The sequence below is a fragment of the Acinonyx jubatus genome, chromosome C1 (genome assembly GCF_027475565.1).
Source record: "Acinonyx jubatus isolate Ajub_Pintada_27869175 chromosome C1, VMU_Ajub_asm_v1.0, whole genome shotgun sequence".
Taxonomy (NCBI): Eukaryota; Metazoa; Chordata; class Mammalia; order Carnivora; family Felidae; genus Acinonyx; species Acinonyx jubatus.
Genome location: NC_069381.1, coordinates 45,665,112 through 45,685,177, shown reverse-complemented (window position 1 = coordinate 45,685,177; position 20,066 = coordinate 45,665,112). Strand labels below are relative to the sequence as shown.

The 20,066-nt window shown below is 45.6% G+C and overlaps 1 protein-coding gene across 22 annotated transcripts in view; it reads left to right on the top strand.

Annotated features, from left to right (window-relative positions):
* Positions 1-20,066, top strand: part of DAB1 (DAB adaptor protein 1) — a 405,747-nt gene that overhangs the window by 350,873 nt on the left and 34,808 nt on the right. The gene's annotated exons all lie outside the window — the stretch shown is intronic.

Genomic DNA, 20,066 nt, shown 5'->3' with positions numbered 1-20,066 from the left:
TAGAGAGGCAGGGAGGAAAGAGCGTATAACTTGGGCAAAGCCTTGAAGGATGAGCAGGACTTGGACGGGCACAGCCCCTTCTGGGCATATCATTAAGGTCCTTCTGGCTCCTGAGTTTTTATTTCCTCTACTAGGTGGTACTCAGAACTGATGAATTTATCATCAGTTTCCTTCTCAGAAACGGGTAGCCTTTCTTTCTGCCAGATGATAATGCTTCTGGTGTTCTTTAGACAAATATCCTGGCCTCTTTGGGGCTGTCGGGAAGGCACATCCCTGAGTGGAGAGGAAAACGTCAGCTAAGTAGCCCATTACCACATCCATTATTTAGTGCTTTTTGCACTCCGTTAGCCTTTGAACATGATTCTGGTTCTACAGGGGGACCCAGTGGAATCACACATTCACAGTTTGCTCAAGTGCCTGTTTTGGACCCTGTCACGCCCCACAACGCTCAACTTGGTTGAGGCTTAACCTTCATAGGTCACCAGACCTAAAGCTCAGCATGCCTTATGTCATTGTCACATGAGAAATACCAGCACTTGTCTTCTCCCCTCCCCTCCTTCCCACCTCATGTAATAGTCTCATGGCTGAGGGGCACCTGGGTGGCTCAGTTGGTTAAGCGTCCAACTCTTGATTTTGGCTCAGGTCATGACCTCGCCGTTCATGGGATCAAGCCTCGGGTCAGGCTCAGCGCTGACAGCTCTGTCACACTCGCTCTCTCTCAAAAGAAATAAATAAACATTAAAAAAATATATTCTTATGGCTGAAAAGGATCTTTTACCCTTCACCCTATAACTTCCTGGTTTTAAATCCTTTTATGTGGATGTACTAGACATAATTATCAGTACTAACCCGTCAGTGGATTCTAGCAGAACTTTCTTCGGCCTTTGAAAGAGAGTCTTAAAGGTTTGGCTTAGCGGCAAATAGAAAGGACGCAGGTTGTGGAATTGACCAGCTGGACTTCACATTCAGTTCTGGGGGACAAGACATGGATTCAGATATTGAAAGGAATAATCAGACTCCCCTGAGATTCTTTCCTCCCTTTGGGTGTGATCTTTGCCAATCTCTTCAAGTTTCTGAGACTCCTCTTCGAGTGGAAATGATGAGCATCCTATGCCAACATCTCAGGACTTTTGTGAGACTCATGAAGCAAAGTGAGAGCATTGTTTGTGAAGACGAGGGGTTGCTTTCATGGTCTCTGGGGACATAAAGACCAAGGGATGGTGTGCACGTATTCCTCCAATTATTTTATAGACTATCTTAAGATTACGAAAAAGGCTCAAGTTTTCTGACAAGAGAGGGCACATCTGGGCTCACTGTCAGGAAGAAATCTGAAACCATCTGAGCTGATTTTCAGAGGGAAGGACAGCTCTCAAAGAGTAGTGAGGTCTCTGGCCCCCGGAGTATTCAAGCAGCAGGTGAATGGTTCTGCAGGGGTTCTTATGTGGAGAAGGTGACCACACTAGCGGACCTTGGAGCCGTCCACCCACTCTCTCATCCACTTTCCCCCCGTGTTTATAACATCTCGCGTTTACCTCACCATCTTGTTCCCGGTATCTCAGCTGCGAAGCCAGGCACCCCAGAGGCCCCGTTACTATCTCCACCATCCTCTCCCTGGCTTTAGAGTTGCCCACGGTGAAGCGTGCAGCAATAAGTTATGGCATTGCCCCGTGAGGTCAGTGCTCTGGATCGAAACATGTTTACTATGTGCTGTAATCAAGGCACCACACTGAGCAAGCCCTGGGCACAGAGTAGGTCCGTAGAAAATCGGTCCCTCCTTAGTTTCCTCCTGGAGAGCTGGACGACAGTGCTTGCGTCTCTCTGGTGCGTCCTGAAAAAGAGCCACACTGGGAGAATCGGGTAAAAACCCCAGTGATCGCTTGTGAAGTCCAAGGCTCCCTTCACTTCCTTTCTTTGCCTTATAGTGCTAGGCCACCAGCCCTGCACACTGAGAGTCTGAGCTAACTTAGCTGGGGAAAAAGCAGGTAGACTTTATTGAGTAGATACTGTGTGCCATGGACAGCCTAGACCGTGGTCTCAGCCTGTCTCATTCAGTAGTCACACCTGGAAGGTAGATGTCATTTCTATATGGGGAAGCTGAGGCTTTCCAGAGGTCCTATACAGTCACAAAGCTGGTAAGTGACAGAGCCCGAAATTGAACCTTCAGCTGTTCTGATTCACACAGTTTCCACTAAAACACACTGCCTTTAGGATTCAAGAAAATGCCAAGCCCCCATCTCCTCTTCCTCACCATGGTTGGAGTCAGTACTCAGGCCAGTTTCTGTCTCCCATTACTCGTTGCTTCTGAGTCCTTATTAACAACGCTGAGGCTAGCCCCTGGGGGTGGCTATGAACACCTCTCTCCCCCTTCAGCCGGAGTCCCATGAGGCACACCCATGTCTGACTCGTTCCTGACCCCTCACTCCGCCTATGCACTGCACTCTGTATCCTGACATTGAAAAAACTATCTGTGAGTCCCAAAGAACAAATCTCAAGGAATCAAAAAACAGAGAGCTGCTCATTTGGCCTCCCCTGCCTCCCACCCTCCAAACATCTATGTTTCTGTGCAAGACCCCTGTCTCCCAACACTCAGTATTCAGTTGATTTTCCTTGCCTTAGATTTAATTCAGTTTCCCTGCTGCAAATGTAGGAAGAGTCAATCCATTAAAGTGAAGAATTACAGAAATTCTCTGGACAACTGTTCCTAACCACCCCCACCAGCCCCCGTCTTTCATGGCAAATAAATTTTCATTCACAATTCAGCAGTTGGTTTTTCCTTTAGTCTGAAATCTGGATCAAGATGTTTCATAATTGAATTAAATCTAGTCTGAACATTTGTCAGTTTCACTTCCTCATTAAGCACCACATTGTAGAGAAATTATAATTATCGGAATGCCGTTAACATAGATGTCACACAAGAGGAGGTCTTCCTGAACTAAGGGAAAGGAATCTGCATCGGCATATTCCACAAAGGAAATAGAAGCTTGCCCTGTCTTGCTTTTCTTAGACAGGCTTTCGGTTTGCAGTGGTTAACAAAAACTGTCCTGAGATACAATCCTAAATCCCTGGAATCTCAGAATTTGTGAGGACATTAAAAGCTGCTGGGTCAGCCTTCTCACCGATGCAGGGATCCCTCCAGAACATTTGTGATGAGCACAGATGAACGTGTCTGACTCTGGCTTTGGCCCACATGCCTGCAGTGACAGACCTTCATGACTTTTGTGATCCCACAGCTCCATTTGCTGGAGAGCCCTCCTTGTTTTCAAGTTCCCTTATAGCTTCTATTCATTCATTCATTCATTCATTCATCCACCCATCCATCCACTTGACAAACATTTACTAAGGACCTCCTATCTGCCATAAAGTGGCCTACTCACTAGGGATATAAGGATGAATAAGGATGGCTGCTTGAGAATTTTAATGATCACAAGAAGGTAGATGTGTAAAAATGGTTGCAATCCGCGTAATCCTCTAGGCCATAAGAGCTGTCTACAATATGCTCTGGGAGCACAGTGGGGAGGCAGAAAACTTTGCCCAAGGGAGTTCAGTGAGGTCTTCACCCAGGAAGTAGGGTCTTAAAAGATGATAGGAACTTGGCACAGAGAAAGAGTGGAACGGGATTCAGGAAGAGGGAACTGAATGTGTAAAGGCCTGAACTATGGAAAAGCATACCATGTCCCGGGGACTGATGAAGAGTCTGGGGTGGTGGGAATGCAGGATGCCTTCATGTGAGCAGATGACAGGGCACGAAGGGAAGCCATCCCCACGGAGTGAAGGACCTGGAATGCGATGCTCAGAAACTCAGATTGGCTGGGAAGCCACTGGTGCTGTCGGGTGTTGAGTGGCACTATTAGAGTTGTGATTCTCAGCATCACTTTGGTGGCCTGCGACAGGTGGCTTGGCTATTGGAGAGACCGTTAAGAAGCTAATGGGATTATCCGTGTGTATCTATCAGGATGAAGTCAGGAAAACAGAGCCCACACGAGGTCATTTCATAGAGGGAATGTAATGTGGAGAACTAGTTACAAAGGTGTTAGGAGAGCTGACAAGCCAAACAGAGGGCAGTGGAACAACCCAAATTAGTAACATTCGGAAGTTGCTACCATCCCCAGGACTGGAAGGACAAAGAAAGGGACCAGGGCTGCCAGTGGGCACTGTGACCGCAGAGGGGGCAGGGACCTTGGCAAGAGGGGCTGGCTGTCTGGTGGAAAGTAGAGCCGTGAGGGAGACTCACGGCCAGGTTCACTGCCAGAATACTGCATACAGAGAGCCAGGGAGAAATTCAGTGCTTCTCCCCTCTTTCCACCATCCAGCATCCAACTACCCCTTTTGTTGGCCAACCCGAAGTGAAAGTGGGTTGACAAGGGAGCTCAGGCAATGTAATTTACAAGGCCACCCCCCTGTCCTACTACACAGAGCAGAGGGAGGGCAAGAATGGGTCTGAGGGGGGGGCGCCTGGGTGGCTCAGTCGGTTGGGCGACCGACTTTGGCTCAGGTCACGATCTCGCAGTCTGTGAGTTCGAGCCCCGCATCGGGCTCTGTGCTGGCCGCTCCAGAGCCTGGAGCCTGTTTCGGATTCTGTGTCTCTGTCTCTCTCTGACCCTCCCCCCTTCATGCTCTCTCTCTGTCTCAAAAATAAATAAACATTAAAAAAAAATTTAAAAATAAAAATAAAAAAAAATAATGGGTCTTTGGGTCTGGACTGCGGGTGACACCCTGCAGACAGGGAGAGGAACGGAGGGAGGGAAATGTGTAAATTTGAATGAATGACATTCAGATCTAGAAAACAGGTCTAGAAAGTAGTAGGTCTAGAAAGATCTTGCTGATGTGGGGGGAGGGGGTAAGAGAAACACAAGGTCTAAGCTCCTTCTGAAGTGGCAAGCCTTGGCAGGTCGGGTAAGCAGGCAATAGGGACTGAGTGCTCTGTCTCCTCTCCTATAGCTCTGCCATTTACATACGTGCTGTTTCTAAGGGTTCTAAGGGTGTTTGTAGATCAGCCTTTCCATCCACTCTCTTCAGGTCCTTGCCAAAGACAGTAGTAATCCCTTTCATCCTCCTCTCTGTTCTCAGTCCATGCCTCACATTTGGGCCGTGTCACATTATCACTTTGAATGATATCTGGCTCTTTCTTCCCCGTTTCTGTCATGAATGGAAGGAATCAAGCAGAGTTGTAGACAGCTCGCTGTTAAATCATTCCCGAAACTTGTTTTCTACAAATGCAAATGTGGAAGGGGATAAGCGCTTGCATAAGCAGTTGCCTGGTGTCCTGTTTGCTCAGTTGTGTGTTGGCAAAAATCACATCTCGATAAAACAATGATCAGTCCATCGCTGTGCTCAAATTCCTGCCACCGGTCTCCTGCAGGAATGGTCTCCAAACTTTTTATAAAATCCTGGCACCATTATTGCAATGAACTGTGCCCAGTAGCCTTTTATATAAACAGATGGGAATAGGAGTTGTGGTTGAAGCTGGGTTGAAGCCTCAAGGCCTACCCACCTGGAATCCTTTTCTGAAGCACAGAAGATTCTGGAAAGGAAGAGATCCAGAGAAGATGGTGCGAAAACCACTGTCAAAAGAATCCACTGGCTAATTCCATGGGTGGGAGCAGTGGGGTGTTTAGATGAAGAGATTCTTCACATTATTTCCATTAGAAGCTTTGTTCTTCTATAATTGAATTTGCAAACACAGATTGGGAGACTGCTCTTTGGGAGGGAGTAAAACAGCACAAAATTTGAAGTTTGGGGCACCTGGGTGGCTCATTCGATTAAGCATCCAAATTCGGCTCAGGTCATGATCTCATAGTTCGTGAGTTTGAGCCTGACATCGGGCTCTGTGCTGACAGCTCAGAGCCTAGAGCCTGCTTCAGATTCTGTGTCTCCCTGTCTCTCTGCCCATCCCATTTGCTCTCTGTCTCTCAGAAATATATTTTAAAAACATTTTTTAAAAAGTTGAAGCTAATCAGAGCTTTATACTTCTTAGCTGTATGACTCGGCAAAGTGCTTTATGTTTTGGATTCTTCTGAATGACCAGTTAGCATCTGGGGAAGATTACTTGGCACCAACATGGAATCACAGTTAGAAGTCTGAGCCTTTTGGAACACCTGGGGGACTCCGTTGGTTGAGCATCTGACTCTTGATTTCGGCTCGGGACATGATCTCACAGTCATGGGATTGAGCGCCACGTTGGGTTCTCGTGGAGCCTGCTTGGGATTCTTTCTCCCTCTCCCCCTCTCCCCCACTCACACGTCCTTGCTCTCTCTCATCCTAAAATTTAAAAACAAACAAACAAACAAAAAACAGAAGTGTGACCCTTTCAGCCTGACTACGTAGGCCTTAAATTTTTTTCCCTCAATTACCAGCTGCGTGACCTCGGATAGTGTGTTCACTCATAAAACGTGGGTAATGACTGTGGTGCCTACCTCATAGAATTCTCCTGAGGACTAAATAAGGTGATACATGTATAACTCTATATGAGTAGCACCTGGCACATGGTAAGTGCTCAATAAATGTTAGCCGTAATTATTATCGTGAGCTGTTATATGGGCATAGGACTATACCAAGTGCTTCAACAGATAGAAGAAGGAATAAGATGTGGCCTAGCCCCGACGGTGCTTGTGGTCTATGGGTGGGAGTGACTTCAGTATCTAGAGTGAGGGGCTAGAGTGCCTTTAATTCTCCATGGCTAAGCAATGTCAACAAGATCAAGTGTAACCTGAGAGTCTGGGGTAGGGCAGGGATAACCAACATTTGTAACTACCAAAGAAAGCAAGGTACTTAACGAGATAGGCACTTAATGTACTATTTCAGGACTCTCCCAAGCAACCATAAGAAGTAGGTCTCTTCTCTACGGTAAAGGTTATTAAAGATCAGAGAAGTTAAATCACTTAGCACAGCTAGAAGAGGCATCCCTAAGAATCTAAGCTAGTTCTCTCTGAACTTAAAATGAGGGTGACCTAGTTTATCATCCAAAGTGGGTCACTTTTGAATGCAAAAAAGGGGTGTGCTATTAACAATGACATCAGGACAATAGACATGAACAGGAGCTGTCTTAAGCAGACCAGGATGTAGGGTCATCTTACCCAAAGCCAGTGAATGTCCTTCCCAACTGGGCTACCCTGTCTCAAAGACCACAACACAGGAGATTTCAAACAGAAGGCAGGAAGCATCTGTCCATCTTGTTCTTGGCACTCCATACCAGTTTTGTCCCCGTGTGGAAACAAGCCCAGTACTACCCACGAGACAGAGGTGCCCTGGTACATCCTCGCTCCTTCAGTGGGCATAATAAATCAGATTACTCGGAGATCTGTTATGTGGTGAAAAACTGTAGTCCAGGGTATCTGTTCACTGCCGCTGCTGTGAGTCTATCATTATCCCTCTAATACAGACCATTAACATTCACAGAACCTTAACTACAGCATCTCTAATGAGCACAGCTATAATATACAGTTTCCCCATAAATATCCATTGATGCTGACACTCATTCTCTCTTGGTACAGTAATTCAGCTTTTCTGGATAAATCATCATGCAGAGGCTCTTTCTTTCTCCCTAACTGCCATTATTAGTGGTTACACAAGAATAATGAGCAAACTCTGGTTGCAAAAAAGAAGAAAGAGATGAATGATCATGGAGAATACAAAAATATATGTTGGTGACAGTACCCAGCCATGGCAAAACCTGATTTTGCAATGACTTAGAAAGGAGGCAAGAAATGAACATAAGCTGAGCACTTACTGGGGGCTGGGGAGTACACACGTTGTTTGGCCAGCTGTATGTGGTTCAGTGAATCCCAACATTGCATTGCCCAGCAGTCATTTGTGATGCTTTTAAAAAGGCAGCTTCCTCGGCCCCACCCCCTAGATCTGCTTTTATATGGCTCACGTGTGCATGTGTACATATGTAAAGGGAGATTTATAAAGCTCCCCAATGCAGTCTGATGCTCCGCTAAGTTTATCTGGTTTAATGAACAAAGCATCTATGATTTGCCCCACTTTATGGACCAGAAGACTGAGGTGGAGACGCTATGGGGAGAGGGAAATAAAGTGCTTTATGTTTTGGATTCTTCTGAATGACTCTTCTGGCTCTGAAGGAAGCATCCCTTGCTTCTGACTTGTATGCGAAGAATGGCTCCTATTAAGATGACATTGACTCACTTGGTACACATTCTCCCTGCTCCAGCCCTCGTTCCCACCTCTCATGGGGCTCTGTCAGCGCCTCACCGTGCTTCTCCCCAGGATGTTGGCAGCTGTCCTTGTCTCTGTTACTCCTCTTTCCCACCATTGTATGCTGCCAGCCCAATACTCTTCGTTCGTTCCCACTTTCCTATAGTTTTCAATCTCCTAGCCTTGTCTTTCTGGCTATTTTTCTGTTGTTCGTCCCATAGTCACCTAGAAGGTTCTACCCCTATGACCCCAGTCAGAATTTCAGGGATAACACTTGCAGTGTGATCTGACCAGGGTCCTCCAGAAAAGATTGGGGTGCACTGTGGCGGGGCGGGCTCCTAAACTGTGGTTGCTCCTTCCAGAGCCCTTACCTCTTTCCCTAGTCTTAAACCACAGATCGTCTGACACCCTTTGTTCTCCTCACCATAGTGGAGTAGTTGAGAGCACACACTCCAAAGCTAGCCCCCTTTGGTGAACATTATAGCTCTACCATTTACTAGCCGGATGACCTTGGGTAAGTTAATTAATCCTTCTGTCCCTCAGTTTCCTCCTCTGAAAATGAGGATAGCAATAGCACCTGTATCCGTTGCAATAATTAAATGAGTTAATAAGTAAAAGCACTTTAGAATAGTGTCTGTACATACAGAAGAAGCTCCATCTGAACATTAGCTGTTGTTATTATTGTCCTGCATGACCCCTGCCTGGCCAAGGAGGGATGAGGTCTTAATACTAATATGAAAACCTTTCCTTCCTCTTCAGACCAGAATGGACTGCTTGGGATATGTTCCAGAGATAGAATTATCATTTCTTAATGAATGATTGTATGTCAGGGTGTGGGAGAGAGACGAATCAAGAGTCACTTGTACATTTGGGAGCTTTATGGATCTACCCAAACCAGAAAGAATGATCTCAACCACTTGTGACCTAATCCAGAGTATCTTGAGTAGTTTAAATTAAAAAGGTCTTTCCTAGAACATAGCCAACATGCAGGTAAAGAGGGTCTCTGCCTGTGAGGTCATTGTGGGATCTCCTCACATATGCCACATTTACCCTAGCTCCCTAGTCTTCAGAGATAGGGTGTCCAGCACCAGAAAACAAACAGGAAGTTTTTTTGTTGTTGTTTTGGTTTTTCTGCTGCAGTAGTAGGCACAGAGTGTCCCTGATGCTTTCGGCGCATCGTTTCTGCAATACTGGACGGCACCTGCTAGAACCAGTCTCTGGTCACTTGTGCATCGCTGTGTTCAGGCATCCACTCCTCACCCATTCAATTGTCTCGTATCATCGCGTGTTGAGCGCTGTGCTAGGTACAGGTGCTGTACAAGTCAGACCATGTCCCAACCCTTGCCCAGCTCACACCCCACAGGGGAAGGCTGCCAACAAACAAGTTAAAATACTAATAGAGCATGAGTGCGAGCCATAAAACCAAACAGGGTAACGTGGTGAGAGGTGGGGCTGCTCTTTTACTTGGGGAGAAATGGTCAGAGGAGGTCTCCCTAGTGATGTGACAGCTGAGCGGAGATCTGTATTATGAGAAGAAACCAGTGAAACAGGAACAGGAGAAGGCACAGATAAAGGCATGTCCCAGCGGTCCATGAAGAACAGAGGGAAGACCAGTGTTGGCCAGAGCACAGTGGGAAAGGGGGGAATGGAGGGTGAGCTCAAACACAGGTGGCAACTAGGTGTGGACAGTCCTACAGGCAGTGGTGCAAAGTTTGGGTTTTATTCCAAGTATAATGGAAGACAGTGGAGCGTTTTAGGCAGGGAAGTAAGCCTGATCTGATTTTTTTTTTTTTTTTTTGAGACAGAGAGAGACAGAGCGTGAATGGGGGAGGGGCAGAGAGAGAGGGAGACACAGAATCGGAAGCAGGCTCCAGGCTCCGAGCCATCAGCCCAGAGCCCGATGCGGGGCTCGAACTCACGGACGGCGAGATCGTGACCTGAGCTGAAGTCGGACGCCCAACCGACTGAGCCACCCAGGCACCCCGATCTGATTTTTTAATACCATCGTGGCTGATGTATTAGAGATTAACTTAAGGAGCAAGAGTAAAAACAGAAGTCTAGGCAAAAGAGAAGGCAGCAGAAAAGATGAAGAGAGGCAGTCAGAGCCTGGAGACAGCATTTCTTAGTGAATGGTTGGGTGTCCGGGTGTGGGAGAGGAGGTGTCAAGTGTACCTTGTACATCTGAGGGCTTAAGCATCTAAGCATGAGTTGGTGGCCTTTACAGACATCGAAAGACAAGGAAAGAATGTGTTGGAAAAGATCCAAAGTTCTTTGGACATATTAAGCTTGAGAGGCCAAATAGTATGGGATACAATTTCTAGCAACTAAGGGGGAGGGTGATAAGATCAGATATTGGCTCAACTTCAAGTAGTGAGGAATGTCACAGATTGACATTATTAGTCAATGTCAATTAGTGGTGAGAACCAATGGATCTCACTAATGGGGAGGACTTGAAGAATTCAGATAAAAATGCCATCCAGATTCTAGAAGGGCTTGAAGGATAGCATATCTCTTTTTTTATAACTTTTTCTGGAACATCTCCTTACTATTTCTTTGAAATCAGAACAAAGGCCATTTACCCTGACTGCAGAGCCTCACTGGGTCAAGTGACAGAGTGCATATGAGATCCTTTCTAGAGTTTATAATAGTAAATGCCAAGTCTTTGTGAGCGAGCAAGTGTGTGTATGTGTGTGTGCATACATGTGCACACACATACGTGCCGAGCATTTGGAAACACCATATGGACTACCATACCCTCTGCTTAGTAAGTCATGCTATAACCAAGTTTCTTTCTGTTCAGTTCCCTATTCTCTTATATAAACAAGTTCATCCATTCCCTCATTCTGTTTTTTTTGTAATTTGTCAATTCAGTATAATTTCCTGTTGTGTGCCAGTCCCTGGGCTATCTAGATCTTAGGAATACAAAAATGAATAAGGTACAGTTTCCCATAAAAGGAACTTAGTTTCTACAAAGTCTTAGTCTATAGTGGCGAAGAGAGAACCAGTGAAGCTTGACACGTATGATGCCCAGGGGTGGATCATCTAATCACCATCCTTAGGACTTGGGAGGAAGGTTTGGAAGAGGTAACTAGACCCAAGTGTCTAGGGATGTGTTACAGTTCTCCTGATGAACAAGGATGGGAAGGGTAGCCAGTCGCAGGGAGTAGCTTGTACCAGAGCCTGAGGGTGAGAAATATGCTGAGAGACCTGTTAGGAGGGCATGTGAAATTATGACACAAAATTGCAAACTGTTTGTATGTTGAACAGTCAATCAGATAGTGGAGGATAATGCTCTTCGAGATTTCCTGACTCCAAACCTTTGGGCTGCCTTCCATGTCTATTCTATAGGTGAACACTGCCTCACCTGATCTTTGGAAATCTATGAAGTAGCCATTTTCCTCGCTGTTTTACATATGAGCAAGCCTGGCTTTCCTTGAGGCCTTAGTTTTCTTGTTGTAAAATGTGTGCCAAGTTTCTCCACTCTGATTTACTGTTTTCTCTTAGTGTGCACACCTAGGAGTGGAATTGTGCTATGGTAGTAAGGAGCTAGGTTAGGAGTCAGAACTTGGGGTTTCATCTCAGCTCTGCCATTCACGTCATGATTTTGAAAAAGTTGGAGGCCTCAGTTTCTTCATCTGAAAAAAAAATACAGGGTTAAGTTGACTCAGAGATCCCTTCAACCTCTTCTAATTCAACTACTCTGCAGTTGTTCAACTCCTGAATCTATTCAAACTGCCATCCAAAAGGTGCTACGAATCATCGTATTCCTAAAGAATACTCCACCAAATTGTTGACTTCCTATTTGACCCAAAGAAGCAGACACATATTTGGAGGTCTTACACATATTTGGAGGTCAGGTGCCATGCTAATGACGCTATTACCTGAAACCTTGCCCCAGCTAATCTTCCCCTAGTCTTGTGAGATGGATATTTCCCAAATCTTACAACGAAGAAAACTCAAGAGATGAGTAAAAAGGTCCAATTCCATTCGCCCAAAAATAGACGTCGGGCTTTGGTTGTTTGCCATGTCTTCAGTCCTGTGAATGGCATCGCAGCAGTGAAAATGGTACACCCTCTGTGAAATTGCTCATTGTGGGGTACCCCTGTTGTGACACTCCTCATGCTCCAGCCTGAATTGGAAGCCTCCAGTTTCCATAGCTTGGCTGTTACAGCTCAGAGAAGGGACAGCATCTCAGTCCTTGCAATGTTGGCACTGGGCCTTGCTCATAGTGAGCAGTCAGGAAGTTTATTAATTATTAAATGAATTCCTTGAGGACCGAATCCAGGAATGAAGACGTGAATAAGGAAATGAATGCCTAAGCACGTAAAATCTGCATTCTTCCAGAGAAGAAAAGGAAAAGCATGTTGCACGGAACGGCTGTCAGAGCAGCAGGCAAAGCCCTCCTGACTATTTTTTCCTCTGCTGTGACATCTCTCCATTTGTGATTTCCTCTGATTTGCTCTGCACTCAGCCTGAGCCTCCGCTACTCTCGCTTGATTTCAACTGCATCTAGTATTTCTTGTTACGGTTTGGGTGCCATCTGGATCCTGGGAGTAGCCTCTCCAAGAGACACACACCAGCAAAGAAAGAGATGACTGACTCGCGGAGAAGATCCCCTGCCCTCCTCCCCACTCTCGTGTTGAGATCCTGTCATCCTGCTGACAGGAGCCAATTTCGCATGACTGTGATTCTAATTCACTCCCTTTTTGATGCCAAATCTTGTTAGGAGTTTTGAAAAATCCTTGAGTTTTTGCTAATGTAGAACTAGAATAATAGATTCTTAAAAGGAGATGCCATAAAGGAAGAGATCATTAAAAACAAGTAATTACCAGCTTTGGGAAATTGTTCCCCTTCGGTTTTCGGTTTTCTCTGTACCTCTCTACCTACGCAGTTGTGTTTGCACTCTGACAGCCACTCAAGTACTAAAGCCATCTTGCAGCCTAACAGAGGAGCTAAAACAAGAAAGGGGACTCCACATTCTAAAATTCTCCTTGTCAACTATTAGAGCTTTGGGATGAGGTCCTGGGTCAGGCCCAGGAAGCTTCCACAAGTGTCAATGCATGAAGTCATCGCAGTGCTCTTACAGAAACTTAATGGCCAGGATGGTGTTTTCAGCATTTCTCCCTAATGCCCCTCACTGGCCCCATTTTGGCTATCACCAGACACATTCCTGTACCATCATCTCTCTCTTTATGATCACTAATACTGTCAAATCCCCAATACCCCCACTGCCTCCATCTCAAAATGTCGGCTGCCTCCAGTTTCCTTGGCCCCCGAAGATTGGGTCGGATGCCATGTGTTTCCTAATAAAGACAACAGTGGTAGTGGTTACTGGCACGAATCAGTTCGTTACTGTGAACCAAGCGCTATATACTGAAGGCTTTGCATGTTGCACGTTACCCCATAACACCAATCATTTGATAATTGTCTGTTTTCTTTTCCATCTCCCTCAGATGATATGTCAAAGACTGTGACTTATCCTAGCTGCTCAACAAATAGATGTGGAGTGACTTAGTGACTTCCTATCAGAGTCTATGACAAACACCACTGGCATCACCACTGCACCCCAGACACTGCACCCGCCATTTTGTAGGAATCACAATCCATGTCTCCTACCCATCATCACTGTTACTGAGATCAAACTTACTTAGCTCTGACTATCTTATTGTAAAAGCCACCCTCAGCCTACAACTCATGCCACCAGCCCCATCCTTATGCATTTTCTCAAGAAAATAATGGCTATGTTTTAGAATATCTGGGCTTGAAACTGTAGTGTTGCCAACTGAATCCTGAAATAGAGATGGAGAAGGAGAGAGGAGAAGGGCATGCGGTAGGAGGGATGCATGATGGGGATGACCCCCGGAATGGTCCAGCCTCCCCAGTGTTAACACTGGGGGAAAGGTGCCGGAGGAGGAGCCCGCTGGGGCTTTGTCTGTTCTAGGAAGGCCGTGTCGCACCTTCAGCTCCTCGAGGTGACTTTGTCCCTTCCCAGGATCAGTATTACCAAACCTATGCAATGGCCTGGAACCTGTCTACCCTCACCTACCAAGCAAATATCGCATGGCTATCCTCCCTTGCTTGCTTGCTTCCCTCCTTCCTTCCTTCCGCCCTGCTCCCTCCCTCGGTCCCCCTCCCTCCCTTCCTTCTCTTCATCCCTTTCCTTCCTCCCCCCTCTTTCCATCTCTCCCTCCTCTTCGTCCCTCCGCCTCTTTCTCCCTTCCTCCCTCCAATCATCCCTTCCCTTTCTGTAGTTTTGTCATCCATTGAGATTTTACTCTGCCAGCTACTGTGCTAATTTTATTCATATACATCAACCTTCTTGGTGTTTCTTCTCAGCAACCCTACATTGGCCTATGTTTCAAGGAGAAAACTGAGGCTTGGAGTGAGGAAGGATGTTTTCAGGGAAGTGCCAGCGATGAGGCAGCGGTTTGAACTGAAAGCTGCTGTTTCAGACATCCCTCTTTCCATTCCCCCATGCTACCTGGCCTAAAAACATCAAACTTCTCACCCTAGAAGTACCTTTTATTTTCAAATGCAAGCAAATGGGTTTTCTTGACATTAGGGTAAAGGTGGGAAGCTTAACGGTCAAGAGTCAGATTCTGGAGCCCCAGCTGCCCCCTGTTTGTGCACATTAGCCTGGTCAGGCCAGCTTAGCACACTGACCTTCCAAGAGGTCCACCTTTCTCATGCCACCTGAATAAAGCACTAGCAAACGCCTTTCACCTCCAGTCCCCATCCTGAATTTCTCCTTGCATAGTCAGTCCATTTCAAACTGAATGTCCGCTGATGGATGGATGGAGGGAGGGAGGGATGGATAGACAGATGAAGACAATGTGGTACATAACACGCAATGGAATATTTTTCAGCCTTAATGAGGAAGGACATGCTTCCATATGTGGCAGGTTGGCTGAACTTTGAGGACATTACGCTAAGTGAAATAAGCCAACCACAAAGGACAAATGCTGCATGATACTACTTATCTGAGATCTATAAAATAGCCAGACACACTGAAGCAGAGGGTAGAATGGTGGTCACAAGGGGCTGGGGCAGGGGAAAGTGGGAATTGCTATTCAGTGGTATAAGTTCTAGTTATGCAAGGTGACTAGGTTCTAGAGCCTGCATTGTGACGGTAATTAAAAGTACTGTATTATACACTCTAGAACTTGTTAAGAAGGTAGATCTTACATTAAGTGTTCTTGCCACAGCAAAAAGAAGTGGGGGCGGGGAAGGCTGTTTCAAAGACCAACTTAGTTTCTAGGAAGCCAGATACAAATATTTCATTGTCCAAGGATTTACAGATGTATTACGCTGGGAGGCACTTCCAGGAAGACGTAACTTTCATCGTAAGGTCTAAGCATTTCTCTGCCCCTCTAACCTTCCAGACAACCTCTGGGATGCTCCTAAAATGGTAGCTGTGGAAAGCAGGGCCATTACCTGCCAGAATGAGTTCCAACTTTGAGTAATTAGGCAATTTTTTGGTCATTACAGAAACATATCCTCAAAGCAGCATGATTCTTCTATTAGGTTAAGACATTGGGTCCAGAAGACCACTGGGCCCCAAATCTCAGTAGGCCTGGAAAATGTTGGCATTAAATGGCACTCCATGCTGTTGTAATGATAACGAACCTTCATGAATTTCCTCTTGAAACATGAATCTTAATTTCCTTTAAAAAGCCCCACAAATATCTAGCTCAGTCAATGAAAAAGTCCTTTACACCAGAAGAAGGCTGCTGTTTTGTGTAAAATGCATTTGTTTTCATGGTACCATCTACACAGTGTAAAGAATTCAGTTCTCCAACAGAATCTTTTCAGTTAGTACAAAAGTAGGGATATTCTTTAAAAGAACAGAAGAGACTGTGTAAGGAAACAATATGTCCAGGATTTAGAAAGTTCTCAGTCATCCGGAAGTTGTTTTTATAAATATATATTCTCTGGGGTGCCTGGGTGGCTCAGTCAGTTATATGTCTGACTCTTGGCTTCAGCTCAGGTCATGATCTCATGGTTCATTGGATCGAGCCCCAAGTTGGGCTCTACACTGACGTGTGGAGCCTGCTTGGGATTCTCTTTCCCTCTCTGTCTGTCCCTCTCCTGTTTGTACTGTATACTTTCTCTCTCAAAAATAAATAAATTTAAACAAATAACATATATTTATAGAGAGAGAGCTAGCCGAACTGTAAATACAGTAGCCACTAGCTACATGTGGCTATTTATATTGAAATTAATTAAAAATAAATAAAATTTAAGACTCAGTTCATCAGTCCCAGTAGCCATATTTAAAGTGCTCAATAGCAACATGGAGCTATATAGGCTACCATATTAGATATTGCAGACATAGAAATTTCCATCACACGGAAAGTTCTATGGGACATGGCTGCTCTTGGGAGAAATCATTTATTATCATCAAATTTTCCATTCCCTATCTCAACTCCACCCCCACCCCCACTTTGTTCTTCATTTGCCAAACAGAGGGGTGTGTGTGTGTGTGTGTGTGTGTGTGTGTGTGTGTGTGTGTGTCTATCTGCCTGTGCCTGCCTCTCTGTCTGTCTGTCTGTCTGTCTGTCAGGAAGTAGGAAAACAGCTGTTCACTCTTGGCTAAAGGTGACAAAAAGCTAAATCCCTAGATACCACAGCAGGAATTCGTCTTCATTAGCATGTGTCTTCCTTGTTAGCTCACTCACCAGGAAAAGGCACATGCATTCGAATGCCTGGAATCATTAGGTGCCTTAATAGTAGCCACTTTGGTGCAGTTACAACTCACTTAGGTTAATCCATTTCTCTTGAGCTTTCTAAGTGGGTAATTGAATTCATTCTTTTGCAGCTTTGGCCTGAGTTCTGAGTTTAGATCTAGATACCTTGCATCCTCCCAGTCTCACTCCTACCCCACTCCCAAACTAGAATGATTATATATTCTTGCTCTTCTCGGAGCTTCAGAAGAACAAGGACCATGTATTATTCGTCTCTGTATCTCCAGTGCCTAGCCAGAGTTTGGCATGTGAAAAGTACCCGGTGAGTGTTTGTTAAAGAAATTAATTAATCAATTATATAATCAATCAAGATGTGTTTAGTTTTCCCAGTAGGACTTTCACTAATTATTCCTACAGAGAGTTCATTCCCCAGCCCAGTGATTCCCAAGTCTGGCTTCACGTTAGAGTCACCTGGGGATCTCTTAGAACCGACTGATGCCGGGGTCCCACCCCAGACCATTACAACCAAATCTTTGATGGCGGGGCTCAGGCATCATCAGTAGTTTGGAGAAAGCTCCCCTAAAGGATTACCTTGTGCAGCCAGGGGTGAGAACCACACAAGGTTCTGATTTGGCAGCCGTAAATATATTTGCATCCTTTTTGACGTGTTCACGTCCCATCTCATCCACTGTCACGTTGGCTGTAAGATTAATAACGTGAGTCTGGTCTTAATAGTTACTTTACTCAGTTATGGGACAACAGTGTCCCCACTGCTCCCAACAGAGACTCTGGGAAGATAGACTCCGGTGGAGGCTTTACTTCCATGTCTTCATGAAGATTCAGCCTAGAACTGTCTTGAAACAACACAAGAGAGCCTCTTCTGTTAAATCCTCACTGGAAGTGGATGGTTTGAGTAAATGTGAGCTGGTATTGTGTCTTGAAAAGTAGAATACAAAGCTGCATGCCTGCCACCATAATAAGTGTGAGAAATCTATCTATAAGGTGGGGAAAAGACTTGAAGATGAATGAATGAAAACTCTAATAGTAATTGTGGGTAAAGCAAGCTGTGAGTTGGGAGGACTTGGGAATGGACTCCAGGTCCTGGCCGTGAGACTGAACGGGGAGGAAGTGCATGGATGGCACGATCTCCCCACTGGCTGGATGCAATGCTCTGACTATCCCTGAGGCTTGCCCCAGACGGGAGGAAAGGGGTCCAAGGAATGACCGAGCCAGGATCACAACAGGAAGGTGCTTGTGGTGACAGGACAGGAGGATGATCAGGCAAGACTGTGGCCAGAAAGGAGATTCAAGGAAGAAGGCAGGGTCAAGAATGGACTGAGGGGATCAGGACGAGGGCCAGGACGTGTGGGGCATCCTTCTACATGGGATCTGGTCTGGGCTCTCAGGCAGGGGTACTTTCTAAAGAGGGGCCTCCCTTAAGATTTTTCTTCTTCTTCCTCTTTCATTTTCCAAATGTCATATAATAGTCGTTTCCTAACATTAAAAAATGTGTGCCTCTTCATGCCAAAAGCGGGCCAAATGACACAGGCTGAGACGATACTAGGAACGGCTACTGTTTATTGAACATCTACCATGTGCCAAGCACCAAACGAGACCTCACACACACATCTCAAGGAATCCTCTCGATAAACCTGAGGCAATGTTAGCATTATCATCTGCACTTTAAAGACGAGAAAACTGAGGCTGACCGGTTTGTCCAGGATCGCACAGCCCACGTGTGGCATGGCCAGGGTTCAGCCCACATCTGCGTGACTCCTGACAGATGCCTTTGCTCACCTCACACGCCCAGACCGAGCTTCGTCTGAATGGATAGAAATGGCCTCCTCACACCGCAGCCCCACACCTCACCAAAGGCCACCTCTTCTGTCACCAGGAAAGTGACGGACTCACACCAGTGCTGGTTATCCTCACGCATTTTCATTATATGGTGGGGGTTTTATGAGAGTCTACAACAGGCTGTTTTTCAAATTTATTTAATTCATCCATCATGCTCTGAAGCCATTTGCTTTTTTATATTGGACAGATGTAATGAGATTTTGGACACTAAAAAATGTTTTTATTAAAAGTTATGACCCAGAGCTAGATGGTAGGGGCTGTGCCATAAATCCCTAGAAGTGTGTGAATTTATAAAGGATGTAGCGACATAACCTTAACCTTTTAGGCCACACCATAGATTACAGGATCACTTAGGCTAATACTGTCTCACTACCTCTCTCCACCTCTGGCCAAATAGAATCATCATCACAGTAATTTATGTGGTTATCTGATGTGGTTGCCCTTCCTCTCCTCTTTGCCACAGTTGACCTCTGGCAAGCCAGGGCCTGATGGAAGCAGGTGGTTGAGGACAGAACTGGTGGTGGCTGTGGGAGGCACGGCCACGTTGGGTCTTTGGCCCTGCTTCTCTGTAAATGGGGCTGACTGACCTAACAGTCACCTTTTCTGCAGACAGGGTGGAGATGATTATGGGGGATGGTTTCTCCACTCCTTCATTGCCAACAGGAAGCTCTCCTCCAAAGTGGGAAATGATTCAGTTCTTTCTGTTCATGCATAATAACTCCATTTCAGTGTTAATATTGTCAGATTTATATTAATGCTGCACTACTTGGATATCATCCAAAATGTAATTAGCTTGTACATAGTGACCAAAACATGATGATTAAAAACATATATATAATAGATGTTATGTATATTATCTATAATGTATATTATCACTGCGACTTTGGTAATTAATATTTGTTTAGCAGACCACCAAGGTATCAGATGGTGAGAGAACAACAAAAGACTGAAAGGAAATTGTACTAGAGAAGTTTATTACTATAGGTCCTGGAGGAGGTACATAGCACACCTCGGGAGATCACTTGGGAAAGGTCAAGGCAGGGGGCAGGTAGAGAAAGCAGGGCAGGACCGAAGACACGTGCCTTTATTAGGACCCACAATGAAGTGCTTTGGGTTCCCTGGACTGAGGCCAGAGTGGTCCATTTGCACCAAAAAGAGCAAGGTTTTGGTAAGCTCTACAGGGACCTTAAGGCCCTGGGAAGCCAGAGAGACTGCCAACCACAAGGCTACTGGGGGAGGCATTCCAGGAGCTTAGAATTACTTGTGACTCTGCAGGGTGTTTATCTAGAGCCTGCCTCATAGCCTCATGGGAGAGGCTCGTGTCCCTTCAAGGCCCCTGCAGCTGAGCCACATAAATGAATGCCATTGCAG